At 53.9% G+C, this 12,438-nt stretch overlaps 1 long non-coding RNA gene across 1 annotated transcript in view; it reads left to right on the top strand.

Moving 5' to 3' along the window:
- LOC139040055 (uncharacterized) overlaps positions 1 to 12,438 on the top strand; it is a 14,413-nt gene extending 1,975 nt beyond the window's left edge. The window contains exons 2-6 of the long non-coding RNA XR_011493861.1: positions 5,828 to 6,113; positions 6,252 to 6,454; positions 8,925 to 9,122; positions 9,632 to 9,719; positions 9,797 to 12,438. This is a non-coding gene — a long non-coding RNA (uncharacterized lncRNA). The remainder of the gene's footprint in view (positions 1 to 5,827; positions 6,114 to 6,251; positions 6,455 to 8,924; positions 9,123 to 9,631; positions 9,720 to 9,796) is intronic.

Below are 12,438 nucleotides of genomic sequence, written 5' to 3'. Positions count from 1 at the left end.
AGAAGAGCACCAGCTGCTCCTTCCGGAGTCCTCCAGGCTGGTCCTCCCATCATGAGGGAGGGGGCAACGCTCTGGCCCTCCTCCTGCCTGGGATTTGATTGCTCTGCGAGTTCAGTGACAATACTCGATACTTGGGGCAGGCTGGACTGCTCCGTCCAGATACGGGTGCCCCAACCCCTGAATTCCGGAGACCCCCAGACCTCAGGGGCCTGTGGCAGTGTTACAAGGAGCCTTCTGCCAGCCCGAGGGGCATTCCAGTGGCAAATCCTAGAGAGCTGTTGAACCCATGGCTGCTTCCTGGGGGAGGAAGGGGGATATTAAAGGACGAGACTGCTGCAGGCCTCCTCAGAGTCCTCTGAGCCCCTCGTCCCCCTGCTGCCTTCCCCTCCTCCACCTGCCCCTGGGGCCCTACTTGTCTCCCAATTCCCTAACTGCCTCCTCCCTCCCCATTGGGGCCCTGCCTCCCCCAACCCCCACCCTCGGGGCAGCCCAGGCCCTGGTGCAAACATCCCCCACTCCACCCCCCAACTTGGGTGCCTTCTGTTGCCCTCTGGACTCTTCCCGGCATGCTCCATTCTGCATTCTGGCTCTCAGTGACCTTTCAACATTCTCTCTCTTTGCTTTCCGTCAGAACCTTCCCTTCTGGTTTGTTCCTGTTCCCCATTGTCCTGACAGTGGGATGCCCCAGCGCATTCTTGCTTTGTTCTTTCCCATCCCTCCTGACACACACCCCGCCTCCGCTCACACCCTTTCCTCCTCTTCTGGGCCTCCCGACTCCTCCCCTCCTTCACAGCCTCGCTCCAGCCCCACCCTCCCTGGACCATCCCCTCTCCCCTCTGAACCACAATCCCCACACCCTGCTCCCCTGTTCCCTTGGCTCCTTCTGTAACTCAAGAGCTGCCTGGGCCCCCAGGGAGCCCCTGCAGGAGGCCGAGGCCAGGGCCTCTCCCCTGATTTCCTAGGTGGGTGCTCAGTGATTCTTACATTCGCCTTCTCTGAGCAGCCAGCTCCCGCAGCAGCGGGTGGAGAATAAGATTGGTTGTGAGAAATTTCCATTGTGCATTTCGGAGGAACAAGCCTGCTTGGAAAAGTTTATTGCAGGAGAGGCAGGCAGGGCCGCTCCATCCTGAGTGTGGACTCCCCTCACCCGGTCTCAGCAGCAAGTCACAATCTCTATCTGGAGTTAAGGGGTCTTCCATCTTCTCTGGACTGCGAATGGACCAGCACTGTGACCCATTCATCCCACTGTCCCCTCAGCGCCCAGCATGTCACTGTGGGCCCACATGTGTGCACCGGCTTCGCTGGTGGTGTTGTTACCACACTGCCTTAAGGTTCAGAGGTTTGGGGACTCTCCCAAGGTCACCCAGTCAGTAAGTGGCTCAACTGGGGATCAGTGTCTGGCTCAAGAAATACACATTAAATAAATGATCCAGACACTTTCTCTTGTTCCTGAAACGTGGCACATTCATTCTCAAAGTGACACTCCCCATCCCCTGCCATCTTTTGCCCAGACTGTCCGCCTCTTGATTCCCCTCTCCCCCTCCATGCAGCCACGCCAAGCTCACGTCTTCATGTCCTCCACCAGGACTTCTGTGACCAGCCCTGAATGACCTTCCAGGCCTCAAATGCCTGTGGGTGCCACACTGTTGAGCACTGACATCTTGTGTTGTCTTGTGTGCTTTGCTATGGCTTTATATGAATATGTCTCGTCCCTGAAGTGGGACTGTATGACAGACAGAGGGACCAGGGCTTAGGGTTTCATATCACCAAGTGTTCAGGGTAGTGCTGAGCCCAGGGCAGTTTCTCTGTGAATACCCAGAGCTGCCTTACTTTCCATTTTTGAACAAGATGGGGGTGAGAATGTACAGTGGCCTGCCGTGTGTGCCCCTCCTCCACCCAGCTCTGTCTCTGACTACATTTCCGACCGCTCTCCACCTCACTCACTCTGTTCCAGCCTCCTTGCCATTCCTTGAGCTCTCCAAGTGCTCCTCTGCCTCGAGGCATTCTCTTGATGCTGTTCTCTTGATCTGAACTGTTCTGCTGGACATCAACAGGCTCGCTCTGTCCCTCACTTATATCAGGTCTCTGCTCAAATGTCAGCTTATCGGAGAGGCCATCCCTGCCCACCCTATGTGAGAGGACACAGCCGTCACCCACACTAACTCTCTACCCCCTTCCTCTGCTTTAGGTCTCATGTCAGCACTTAGCCCTCTGACACAGTCTGATTTGTGTGTGCGTCGCTCTTCCACCCTCCCTGGAATGTAAGCTCCATGAGGGCAGCAACTTCATCTGGCACTTAGTGTGGTGGGGACTCACTCTGTGCCTGTTGGCTGCTGTTAACAGCAGAGGGTGGGAGCAGGGTGCTGGCCCGGGCTCTGCTTCCATCATAACTGGTCTTGTGAGCAGTGATCACGAGGCCCTCAGTGACATGCTGGCACTGGGCTTGGCTTCAGGGCCCCGTGACCCTCTATTCCACAGGTTGGGGGATGACCCTGCTCAGGCCCCTCGAGGATCAGCAGTGTGGGAGCCCTGAGGGCCTCCCCGGGCAGAGGCACATCCTCGGTGGCCCTGGCAGCAGCAGCAGAAGGGAGGACCCCTCCAATGGCTTCCTGAGCCAAGACCGGGAGGGGCGTGGGGATGCTGAGGGGACTGTGTCTGACAGACTAGTTCAGGAGACGCCACATGGACTTCCGGGCACCGCTGGAGTGACACTCCGCCCAGGCCTGTGTGGCCGGCGGGGACAGTGCCTGGGAAATGCGGGGAGTAACTGTTAGCATGACCCCATCTGTACCTGCCAGCTGATGAGGTCTTGGAAAACTCTAGTAACAAATAAATAAGCACATTTCAAAAGAAAGAAAAAAACCTTCATAATTGTGTACAGTTAACCTACGTAATTGTATACAATATACAGAGCACTTTCACACACACTGTCTAATTTAGGTTTTAGCTATTATCCTGTTTAATAGACAAGAAAACCCACCTTGAATAGGCTAAACCACAAGCCCAAGGTCAGGCGGCTTGTCCGAGGCAGGCCAAGCGCATGAACGCAGGCTACCTGGCTCCAGGCCAGCGGCCTGCCCACCCTGCCTGTACTTGCCTGGACGTGTTGACTGTCTCACTGACTGGTTGATTAGCTGCTTGGTCCTTTTGGACTCTGAGTTGAGTTGGGCCCTGAGCATTCAATACCCTGACACACAGAACTGAGCACAGTCTGGCTCTCAGCAGCGTGCTGGTCATCTCCATCTTGCTAACATGGAAATGCTCTGGGTGATACTACCAAAGAGATTTTTCCAGCATGGAGATCTGACCATGCCACTCTCGGCCTTTCAGCCCTTCAGGAGCTCCCTGTGGCCCAGGCCCTGCCTGCCCCCTCCCCATCCCACCTCCACACCCCACACAGGCCCCTCCATTGCCCAGTTAGCCCCCGCCCGCAGTGGAGAAGGCTCCCGGTAAGTGGCTGTGGAACGAAGTAAAGAGGCCTCAGAGAATCTAATTGTCAGCATCAACTGAGGGCTTCTTGGCCAAGCCGACTGACCCACCATCCAGCGGAGACCAGGACTTCCGCCAGTCTCAGGGTCTGCCCTTGCAGCATCTCTGGAGGATCTGGTGGGAAGGCGCGGCCAACCTCGGTGGTCCACCTAAGGCAGCAGGTCGCTCCAAGCTCCTTTAGCCACATTGCAGCATTTTACAATAGGAAAAGAGCCTCCGCACAACCAGAGGCACTCACAACTAGAATATACAACTACGTACTGGGGGCTTTGGGAAGAAGAAGAAGAAAAAGATTGGCAACAGATGTTGGCTTAGGTGCCAATCTTAAAAAAAGAAGAAAAAAGCAAAAGGACCTCAAAATACATCATCATGTTTAATTCTCAAAGCAGTCCTTGAACTTGGTGGGACGAGAATTCTCTTTCCATATTAGAGATGCCCACCGTTCCAGGCAATTTCTCGTGCCCGTGTGCACACAAACAAGGCAGAGGCAGGCCCTGATAGCATCTGCCTCCCAGCTCTGCCACTGGGTATCACTGGAAGGGGACATCACAGCCCTTTAGTGGGGATAGCCATCCAGCCCACCGGCTTTCGTGTATCTTACACTGAAAATCCAGAAAATAGAAGTGGGGGCAGACATGGGGCTGTATGGGAGGGGAGGAGCTCAGTAGCCTGGAGGTAGCTCTCTTCCCACCCTCTGTGTCTGCATGCAGCTGTGGGGCCGCAGGGCCCATAGAATCTTGACACCCCATCCCTCCCACCATTCTAGGGTCAGGAGCAGGTCCTCACGCTCTGGAGAGGGGGAAGCTTCGGCTTCTGCTCGTTGCAGAATGGCAGAATATGCTGCAGTTCTCCTTCTCACCACCAGATGGCGCCCCATGGCCCACTGTCGCGTTCCCGGTTTCAGCCCTAAACCCTTGAGCAGATTTTTCTCACTCTTCCTCCTCTCCGTGTAGGTGAAAGCTCCTCCAGAGACTATAAGGCAGGACCTTTTGACCAGAGTGTGAGATGCTTTGAAGGTCCAAGAACCGGGACATTAACTGGGTGCAGAAAGTGGAAGTGTGATGTGGGTTAAGCCGCCAGAGAAGATGAATGCTGTTACTGCTTGAAAATGCAACCACACATCAGCTCACAAAACTAATCCAAAGCTGAGGACAGTGTGTGCAGGCGTGTGCGTGCGTGCAACCAGAGAGCCCGTGTGCATCAGGGTTTCAGGGCTCATCTCTGTGTCCAGCTGTCTGAGAGTCTGGACTGATAAAACTGTTCCTCATGGCCCCCGGTGACGGCGAACGTTTGCGTGTGCAGAGGGAGAGGGATGTGGGGACACTTCTGTCCTGATGTGCCACCCAGTGTGTCCAGTTTGTGTGTGCGTGCAGTTGGAGGTACCTGGATGGAGCATCTGGGGCCATTCTATGCATGTGTGCCTCCCCTGCTGTGATCCTTCTGCCCAGACGACAGGGGCTCTGCCATTAGGGTGAGTGGGACACGCGGTAATAGCTCTGAGAGCGTCTGTCACAGACACACGTGAGTGCTGGCGAGCCTCTCTGTGTTCGTTTTTCTGTGACGTGGGTCGCATGCATGGGCTCTCCGCAGGGACTCTCAGGGCCCAGGCGGGAGGTGTGCATATGTGATATATACACTTATTGTGACCCGCCTCTCCTGGGGCTCCGGCAAGGCCAGCTTGCTCTCTACTTCCTGGATGTTTTACTTCTTCGTGACAGAGTCCTTCCAGGCCGCCACTCTCCCGGGTGAACCCTGCACCTGCCTTTCTCCTTGGCCAAGTGTGCCTTAGGGAAGATTGTTTATTTCTTCAATTAAAAGAAGAAAGGCCCTGAGAGGCTGCACATTCGAAATTACCACATTTTAAAATGCTCCGACGTTCATGAAACCATAACGCTCACGGTAGTGTCTCAGCTCCCCAAGGCCCGGCATCCTCCGTGGCCTGAGCTAAGGGGCTCGCCTCCTCCCCAGACTTGGGCAGCCCTCTCTGGAGGCTGGGGAGATCTGACTTTCCTCTCTATGACCAGAGAGACCCCATGGTCTCTGTTTGCACATGTGACCATGTGTTAATCTTCCAGTTTCCACAGGTCTTTCCTGACTCAGTGTGGTATTCAGGAAAGTCTGGGAAGCAGAGAACCCACATTACAGCACCCCCTCCTTGGCTGTGTGACCTTAGACAGGGCCCCTAACCTCGCTGGGCCTCAGACTCCTCCGCGGTAAAGTGAAGCCGGTGCACCCTATGATCTGAAGCTCCTTCCTGCTCTCACGCTGTGGGACCGGAGCCCTTGGTTAAGTAGGCTCTTGTACAGTGAGTGTAGAAGGCATTCTCCCCATTTTACAGGAGAAGGTGAAGGTCGGCAACCTCCCTCCTGGACCACAGCTCATCCCACAAGACCAGCCTGAAACAGACAAAGACGGAGACAGCAGCACGGAACACAGACACACACTCAGCGCCGTGCACCGTGCGCCGTGACTTCTCCTAGAAGCCCCAACAGCCGGGAGGGGATTGATGAGAACTTGTCTCTGAGCCCTACACAGTCATTATTGGTGTTCCTAATGAGGCCCTGCGGCATTACGTCCCCCTGAAATGCTTTCGGAATCATCAAAGAAAGATTAGACCACGCCTGGTATAATTGCTCTTTGAAATACCTTCTGTTTTATTCTCTTGCTTGGAAAATTGATAACCTATGGATTTTCAATTAACTTTAAGTTACGAAGAATATTCCGTTTACCCAGTATCCCATCCATTTTCTGTTCCCTTGTAGGCAGAGTTTATTATCCGTCTCAGGCTGTGTCTCCCAAGGATGACAGAGTTTGGGGGTGGAAAAATCATAATCTGTAATTGGAGGCCGTGGCTCCAGCCCTTCCTAAGACTCTGCAATTCACCCAGCTTCTCCTAGCCTCAGTTCCCTCACCGGTAAAACTGGATGAATGCCAGCCCTGCTCCCCGGGTCATCGCTGGAATCAAGTAAGCTACGAGTGTGTCTGTAAATGTCATGTTTGTGCAAATGAAAGATGCCCAGGAAGCACTTGAGAACTGCTTGGTGGGACCCCGGGCTCGGCCAGCAAAACTGCCAGCGTGGGCAAGGAGCACCGGACAGGCTCCTGGACCCATGGCTTTCCCAATAGCACACTGTGTGGCCTTGGGTAAGCCACCAGGCATCCCTGGATCTCAGCTTTGTCCTCAGTAAAGTGGAGAGCAGGCAGACCTGGAGGAGACCAGAGATTGCAGTCCGAGAACCAAATCAAGCCCGCAGACCTCTCTTAATTGACCAGCGGGGCTTTAAATTCGTTACCAAGATTTAAAAATTGAGGGATCACCTATAAAAATCTAGAATCATGGGTCTTTTGAAAAAATAGAAAGATCTGGTTAGAGCTAGGCCCACGTTCTTGCAAGGCAAAATTGGCCAGTGCCAAAGTAGTTGTTGGGGTGCCTCTGTCTCTCCTTGCATCCCCGTGTCCCCCTCCCAGCTGGCTTCCCTGGCTTGTGTTTACTTGCCTGGCCCCACGTGGGTTCGTGACCCCTAGACTAAGTGATCTCTAAGGCTTTAGGCCTTGACCCCTTGCAACAACCCCAGGGATGCTGGCCTTCATCCTAGGGGAGAGAGCCACCTGGGACCCGCCCAGAGCCACCCTTCCCACCTGGCCCCCTGGCTGGGGAGGGGCACATGCCTTCAGTGGTTTCCAAGCTGATCAGAGCAAAGTGCTGTTGCGGAGACCCCCCCCCACAGACCTCGCAGCCAGAGCCAGGAACTCACAGCTGTGGTTACCCGCGTGCTGATTTCTGTTTTAAAAAATACTGCTGGGTAAACAGTGAGGGAAACCCGAGCTGTTCCCACACCACATAAATCCCCAGTCTGCTGTCCTATCTGGTTAGCTGGTTCCCCCAAATAAAGGCAGTGCTGCCTTGAGAGCAGGGGCTGGAAAAGTGCACCCCCGGAAGTGGCGGACCGAGTCCTCCAGGCTGGCGCCCTGCCAGGCACTGGGGGCCTCCCCCCTCCTCTCTTTCAGCGCTTCCTGCCCAGGGGCACTCACCTTTGTCCTCACTCTCTCCACCTGCACACCCCCACCCCCTTCTGCTTTGTCTCGTTCCAAAGGCCTCCACGGAGAACTTCCTGGGGGACCCTGGGTTCCTCCTGCAACCAGAAAGCCCACGGCCAAAGGCAAACCTCCCTGACTACCACACCTTCCCTAGAATGCCCCCTTTAGAGTTTCCTTCCAGAACCTTCTGTCAAAGTGCAAATATCCTGGCTCAGAAGGTAAGGCCAGAGCCTTCTCCATCTCGAAAATCAGTTTTGCCTTTGATTAGAGTTTCCAAATTTAGGGGAGAAAAAAAAGGACACCCAATTAAATTTGAATTTCAAATAAACAACAAATAACTTTTTAGCTCAAGTCCCAAATATTGCATGGGACGTACTTAACCAGGCTCCCTGTATTTTATCCGGCTGCCCTTACTTAGAGCATTTCCTTGATCAGCCTGCCTCTAATCCCTTCAGGCACAGACGCCCCAAAAGGGGCATGTTTACTGAGCGCCTGAGAGCCTGTACGTTGCCTACACAGCAAGCCTCCACTTTCAGTTAAGGAACCCGAGGTCACGGGACCTTCACGAGCCAGGGTTCAGATGCAGGCCGCTCTGTATGTTATTGTGTTTTCTAGTCATCTGCCCATGATCTTGGTAGCAGACAAGTGATGGCCCTCACCAGAGGTTTAAAAAACATATACACGAGAGAAAACATTCATCTGAGAAAACTGTCTCTATCAACTCAGTGTTTTCTGGGATTTAGGGAAAGACCCCGTCGTTGGTCCCCTGGGGTGAAATGTCTTGGCCCCACCTCACAGGCAGCTGTGACAGTCATGAGAACTGTATTCCGTGGTTTACTCAACTCTGTCCCATCCATCCTATTATTTGAACCTCACAAAAGTCCTAAAGAGCAGTAGTGACCCTGCCTCAAAGCCTTCTGAGAAGCAAAGGACATATACGTTCCAGATAAAGCCCATGCCTGGTGTAAAGAGCCTAGTCCAGAGCGATTTCCACCATATTCAAAGCTTGTCTGTCTTCTGTCCCGGCCCTTGAGGTCTTGCTCGGGAAGAGGTGTCTCGTCTGTTTTACTGCGTTGTACTACGAGAGTTAATACTAATGGCTTCGGGGCCGGCCTGGTGGCGCAGCGGTTAAGTGTGCACCTTCCGCTTCCCAGGGGCCTGGGGTTCACCAGTTGGGATCCCGGGTGCGGACATAGCACCGCTTGGCATGCCATGCTGTGGCAGACGTCCCACATATAAAGTAGAGGAAGATGGGCATGGACGTTAGCTCAGGGCTAGTCTTCCTCAGCAAAAAGAGGAGGATTGGCAGATGTTAGCTCAGGGCTGATCTTCCTCAAAAAAAAAAAATACTAATGGCTTCATCCTGTCCTCTTGGGTGGCATATCAATATTTCACAGGGCCTTCCGGAGTTGCCTTTAAGGCAAAAATCTCAGATGTTGTCATCAGCACCATCATCATCATCCAGATAGTACCATTAAGAACGGTAGACCTGGCTGTGACCAAAGCTTTCTCACTTCTCTCAGCAACCTGATGGGGAAAGAAGAAAGTGTTTATCCCCATTTTACAGATGAGGAAACTGACGTTCAAGTGATAAAGTAAGTTATTCAAATCCTTTCTGCTTACTAGTGGCAGAGCTGGGATTTGAATCTGCTTCCCAAGGCCATGCTCTTGACCCTCTCTTACGTTGCCGTAGAAGGTGGTGAGGGGCTAGGATGGACCATCTTCTTTTTTTTTTTTTGCAAAGATTGGCACCTGAGCTAACATCTGTTGCCAATCTTTTTTTTCTTCTTCTTCTCCCCAAAGCCCCCTGGTACAAAGTTGTGTATTTTTAGTTGTGGGTCCTTCTGGTAGTTGTGGCATGTGGGATGGCGCCTCAACATGGCTTGATGAGCGGTGCCATGTCCGTACCCAGGATCTGTACCAGCGAAAACCTGGGCCGTCAAAGCGGAGCGCGAGAACTTAACCACTCGGCCACGGGGCCAGCCCTGGGTGAGCCATCTTCGTCCTCCATCGAGACATGACCTGCCCAGTGGTCCAGCAGAGTAAGGAAAGAAAAGGCATAATAATTCCCCATGTGCACAACCTTTCACAACTCTTTTCACAGACATCAGTCCATTTATCCTCGGAACAGCCACGAGGCTGGTACCGTCATCTCTGTTTTGCCAGTGAGAAAACTGAGGCTCAGAAAAAGGGTATGTGTGACTTTCCTGAGACGACATGGCCTGTGAAAGGCAAGGCCACATCTTGAACCCGAGTTTTCTGCCTCTAGGCCCTGGGTTCTCCCTCAGACGTCCTGCGACTCCAGGCACAGGTAGGTGGGGTGGCCAAGCACGGAAGCAGGTCTGTGGCGCCAGGACGTGCCTGCTTTTGCGCACAATGGGGGAAATTCCAAAAGTTCTTTGGGATGGCTCAGGTGTGGCCACACAGATCGTCCTCCTTAGGGCCCCACAGGGACCCTCCTCCTGACGCACGCTTTTCCTCTTCCTCTCCCTGCCACCCCCAACAACAGCTAGAAACGGGGTCCCCTCCCTTCCTGAAAACCCTGCTCCCCTTGGCCGCACAGCCACAGGGCTTTTTTCCACAAACAGCCACTTCCATCCATCTCTGTCCCGCGGGCTGTGGGGCCTTGACAGGGAAATGCTGACTTTGAGGAGGTTAAAGGTGCTGGTGCCCGGCCTTCATCTAACAAATGGGTTGCCATGAGGGGAGGAACCCTTGTTGTTTTTTCCTGGCCTCAGAAGAGGGGCCTGTCAGGAAGATGTAGAGGCCAGCAGGCCCCCGGCCGCGCCCCGCGGGGTGGCTGACAGACGCCAGCAGCTGCGGGGCACCGGGGTACCAGGGCCTCCTGCACAGAGCGCACAGCACCCTGCCATGCCCCCCCCCCCACCGCTGCCTCTCCTGACCTCTGCGCCCACCCCACCACGACCCAGGGCCCACCCCTTCCAGGGGCAAAGGGCCAGGCGCTGGGCCTCCCTGGGATGGGGTCCCTGGGCCAGATGTGGAAGCCAGAGCAGGAATCCAGTTACAGCCTGCGGGCCAGACCCCCGGAGCTTTTCCTAGGGAAGCTGACAGGCCAGATCTTCCTCCCAGCCTCCTATGGATTCCTTCCAGAGCCCCACAGCCTGGGATGCCTCGAGGGCCCTCACAGGGCTGTTTCTGTAGAATTTCCTCAGTGCTCCCCAGTCCCACAGACCCCCTTGGGAATCATCAACTTAAAGAGAATGAGCTAAACTAGGAAGGGAGCCGCATTTATCTATCACCTATTTTGCACTTCACATAAATGATTCATTTAAAATTCTCAAATGTCTATGGGGCGGGCATCCTGATGCAGTGGGGCCAGGCTGCCTGGGTTAGAATCCTGGATCCTCTGCTCCCCAGCTGTGTGACCTTGTGCAGGTTACACAGTTTCTCTGTGCTTCCGAGTCCTCTTCTGAAAAACGGAGGTGATGTGACAAGCACTGCCCTCAGAGGGCTTTTGTGGCGATCCTTTGGGGGGATATGTGTGAGGTGCTATGATCAGTGGGTGAGTGTCAGCTCTGGCTATCGTCTCAGATGAGGAAACAGAAGCTCAGAGAGGTGAGGCGACTTGTCCCAGGGCACACAGCCAGAAAGTGGCAGACCCAGGATTTGAACTCACGCCTGTCTAAACCCCAAAGTCCATGCTCCTTCCTCTGCATCACGCTGCTCCAGACTGGACAGCGGGACACCTGAGGGCAACCCCTGGTTCTGCCATTTCTTAACTGTGGTTCTGAGCAGCCCACGGCATCTGTCTGAGCCTCCGTTTTCTCATTTGTAAAATGTCGAACATAATTCTTACTGTACCCATAATAGGGGAGTTGTGAGGTTGAGAGGAGAAACGTGTATGCAACAGCTAAGTCCTGGACAAAGCAGAGAGCTGAGTCTGGTTTGTGGCTATGAATCCATCTCCTCTACTGGCCTACAACTCCATGGCTGCCCTTTCCAGAATGCAGGATGCCTAGTTCACGAAGAGAGTGTGTGCAGCCTCCGGGCTGCAGAACGGAGGCCCGCGGCCTCTCCTCAGGGAGCCCTGGGCATCTTCAGAACCAGCCAGCAGAGACACGGCTATTGGGGCTCATGCCCACTTCAGCCTGATCTTGCTGCTCTGGGCCGTGGAAACACTCAGTGGGAGAGGAGCTCTGGCCCTGTGTGCTTGGAATGTCATCCTCCAGAGAGACCATGGGGACTAAGCAGACTGATTGGTTGAAATGGCCACTGGTCCTCCTGTGCCAGGCACCAGCCAGGAAGACTGGGTGATGCTTTGCCAAAGACAATTCCTTTGGGAACGAGAACCCCCCGATTCCTGTTTCCGTGCCCCGGATTCCATGGAGGCTTTGGCCTCTGGGGGTGGGGCAGGGGAAGCAGGTGGGTGAAGGTTAGGGGGCCAGGGAGCCGGGGGGAGGGAGGGGGAGGCCTGGAGAAACTTCAAGGACCTCGTCTAAGAGCCTTTCCTTTACCGCAGAGAAAAATGACTTGAAACCCCTCTAGAGAAGAGTGTGGCTAATTGGCATGTAAGTTGGGGGTTAAAGAGCGGAAGGAAGAATCTGATTGTTTTTTTAAGTTACTGAGAAAGTGAGACTGTCACTTTGGGCAGAAAGAAACCATTTTTTTCTGGAGTGTGTCTTTCTTTATATTACAGACCATAGTGGGCCACTGAGACTTGCAAAAAAAGATTTCCTTTAATCCACCTTCCTTTTTTGCAAGCAGCGGTAGAAGGGCCCTTAAATCAAATGCAATCAGCAAACTTGTCTCTTACGCTTATTCCCTGCTTCACTCCCTGGAATTTGGCACTTGATGGATTCTGGATCTGACTTAAGGCTTTTTCCAAATCCAAGACTCGGGGAATTTTGTTAACAGTGCAATAAAATAACTTCATAGTGTTACAGGAGGCAC

This window comes from Equus asinus, chromosome 13 (genome assembly GCF_041296235.1).
Source record: "Equus asinus isolate D_3611 breed Donkey chromosome 13, EquAss-T2T_v2, whole genome shotgun sequence".
NCBI classification, from domain to species: domain Eukaryota; kingdom Metazoa; phylum Chordata; class Mammalia; order Perissodactyla; family Equidae; genus Equus; species Equus asinus.
Note: the sequence above shows the minus strand (reverse complement) of the source record. Positions and strands in the feature narration are given on the sequence as shown.